At 39.3% G+C, this 3,253-nt stretch overlaps 1 non-coding gene across 1 annotated transcript; it reads left to right on the forward strand.

The window, feature by feature from the left end:
• The first annotated feature begins 2,779 nt into the window (after positions 1 to 2,779).
• Positions 2,780 to 2,864, forward strand: LOC128564184 (small nucleolar RNA SNORD87). Its single transcript, XR_008374051.1, has one exon. It is a non-coding gene; the product is annotated as a small nucleolar RNA SNORD87 (small nucleolar RNA).
• The last annotated feature ends 389 nt before the right edge of the window (positions 2,865 to 3,253 follow it).

A 3,253-nucleotide genomic window follows, 5' to 3' on the forward strand; every position in this document is an offset into this window, starting at 1 on the left:
CCCTTTTGTACCCCTGCAAATCTGAGCATGCGGCATTGGCTTGTTCAGCTTTCCTTTAAATGGGCGGCTTATTTATCATTTATAAGGGAGCAGTTTATACGCGGGGGAGGTGATTATCTCCTAGGTAATAAGACAACCCATCCCTAACATTACTTTGTGGTTTTGAAATTTTGTTTTCTTTTTTTTTTTTTGTAGAGACAGAGTCTCACTGTACCGCCCTCGGGTAGAGTGCCCTGGCGTCACACGGCTCATAGCAACCTCTAACTCTTGGGCTTACGCGATTCTCTTGCCTCAGCCTCCCGAACAGCTGGGACTACAGGGAAATTTTCTTTTCTTTCTTTCTTTCTTTTTTTTTAATTGTTGGGGATTCATTGAGGGTACAATAAGCCAGGTTACACTGATTGCACTTGTTAGGTAAAGTCCCTCTTGCAATCGTGGGAAATTTTATTTTCTTTCTTACTTTTTTTTTTTTTATTGTTGGGGATTCATTGAGGGTACAGTAAGCCAGGTTACACTGATTGCACTTGTTAGGTAAAGTCCCTCTTGCAATCGTGGGAAATTTTATTTTCTTTCTTCCTTTTTTTTTTTATTGTTGGGGATTCATTGAGGGTACAGTAAGCCAGGTTACACTGATTGCAATTGTTAGGTAAAGTCCCTCTTGCAATGGTGGGAAATTTTATTTTCTAAACGAAGTTTACTGTGGGTCTATGCTGGTCTCTAGCCGTAAGTGGAGCGAGTCGCGTTTTCCTGTAAATTTCCTTGTAAATAAGTTCTGAGAAAAGACATTGAAATTGGAGAACAGCCCGTGCAGTTCTGCAAGGCCCTTAGGCTGTAAATGCCTACCCTTGTGCCTGTGCTTGAATTCACAGGGAGATGGGTGTTTCCGGATGTACATCAGTCAACTGCGGGGAGACTGGAAAACATGCTGGCAATTCAAAAACGTTTAAAAATGGTAAGGCATCTGTGAGACGTGGTATATTCCTGGGTTTTTTTTTTTTCTTCCCGATTTGAAATACATTGTTTCATTTGAAGTAATTTTAAGAGTTAGCTGTCAACAGGATGAATGTAATGGTTCTATAATCCGTGGATTCCTTAATTTTAAGCCCTATGTGGTTTGAATTGTTGCTAAGTGCTGGGATTTCTAGAAATTTACAAGCTAAGTGTTTGTTTGATAAAAATACAGGTAGTGCATGAAAGTCTGAAACATAAATACAAAAGAACTCAACGACCCATTTAAAAGCGGTAATATTGCCAATGCTGTGTTACCTCCCACCCCCATTCCCCTGCCCCCCATCTAGTAGTACCTATCTCTAGTTTTGTGTCCATCGGTTTCTTGATCCTGTGGCTGGGAGGTGAGATGGATAGTTTATTATTCATATGTATCTTTAAACATAGGCATTATAAGAATGAGTATGCATGTAGTTGTCTGTAGTTCCTGTGAATCATAATACTAAACTGAAATTTTCCAAATTAGAATTATTCACAAGCAGTAATTTTATTCCTCATACTCAAGTGAAATATTTCAGCATTTCAAGACATGAAAATAATGATAGTTTAGCAGGGTCCAAACTTGTATGTCTTCATAAATCACATCAATAATTGTCTAGCTCAATGATTTATACTCCTGAGGTGCTGTGTGACATTTGTGTGGCCCTGGCCATCTCCTTTGCCCTGTTTGTGTACATTCAGTTAACTTAAACTTAATTCTGTAGGAATGTGTCTGGTAATGCTGACAGTGTAAGGCATCCCTTCTCCAAAACTACTAGATTTGCCATTGTACTGTTTTCAGGTGAAAATCTTCACACTAGTTTCTGTACATCTAGCATTTAACCTGACTTAGTGCATTCTAGTCAAGCTCTAGGACAGAAAAGCAATGGTTGTCTACTCATTAGGACCATTGTGTCTTAAAATCAATACTGTGATGATGAAGGATATAAAATGTTTCCATCATTTATGTAATTTTTAGGTACTAACCAATCAAAAGATTTAAAACACTCAAGTCATTAACAGATGTTTTTAAATTTCGCGTTTGTCAGTTAATACTATCAGAAGTAATGAAACAGGAATTGTGTTCTTTTATTCCATTAGAAATGTATTGAACAAGAGATACTGGTACTTTTATTAAAAAGTGGGTTGGAGTCCCAAAAGGTAGGTTGGGTTCCTTACAGGAATGACATTTTGTTGTTGTTGAGACAGGGTCCCACCCTATGCCCCTGAGCAGAGTGCAGTGGGTGTGATAGCTCACCACAGCCTCAGACTCAGGCTGCAGGCACCCCTCTGCCTCAGCCTCTGGATGCCGCTGGGATTACATGTGCTCAAGGCAGCACCCGGCTGGGTTTTTCCATTTTTTTTCATGAATCGGGGTCTCACTGTCGCTCAGGCAAGTCTCTAACTCCTGAGCTCAAGCAATTGATTCTCCCTCCTCAGCCTCCCACAGTGCTGGGATTACAGGCATGAGCCACTGCGCCCGGCAGGAATGAAATTTTTATTAGACTATTCCTTCATATAACATGCCAAACAAATGCAATTACAAATGGGAATTGACAGTGAAAATTTAATTTTTAGGTCTGACAAATCCTATGAATTTTGAAGGTGTGTGAAGGTCATTGTGACAGATGTTTTCCAAAAGCTTAACAGAAAATGGCAATGAAAAAGTAGAACCGCCACTGCATATATTGAGGTACAAAAAGTGTTAAATGACATCTTTTTGGGAATCGTGGTGCTATTGTTACTAACAAGCAATACACAGAATGTTTGATGTGTTATTGACGTTGATAATGGTGGCATAATGATGACTTAAATTTTTGCCGTTTACCCAGCTGAGGATATCTTTGAAGAAATAATTCTTAGACTGAGATGCCAGTAAACTATATTGGTTTATGTTAATGGTATGTAGTACAATTTTTTACTAAGAGGCTAAATGTTCTTTCTCCTTAGCACATAGGTAGCTGCAGATGGATGTCCTTTAGCTGCAGTTTTTTGAAATACTCCTTTGTTGCCTCAGGTAAGTAATTGTAACTAGGAAAGCGACCACATCTGTTGACAGTTAAAAGTGTCTGATAAATCCAAGGGATTGGGTCCAATAGCTGTTGCAGTTGCCTTTGCATGTCAGGATATGGTTTCCTTTTCTCAGCATTGAATTTTTTTTTTTTTTTTTTAGACAGTCTCAAACTGTCTCCCTGGGTAGAGTGCCCTGGCACCACAGCTCACAGCAACCTCAAATTCTTGGGCTTCAGCAATTCAATTCTCTTGC

Source organism: Nycticebus coucang, chromosome 13 (assembly GCF_027406575.1).
Source record: "Nycticebus coucang isolate mNycCou1 chromosome 13, mNycCou1.pri, whole genome shotgun sequence".
Lineage (NCBI taxonomy): Eukaryota > Metazoa > Chordata > Mammalia > Primates > Lorisidae > Nycticebus > Nycticebus coucang.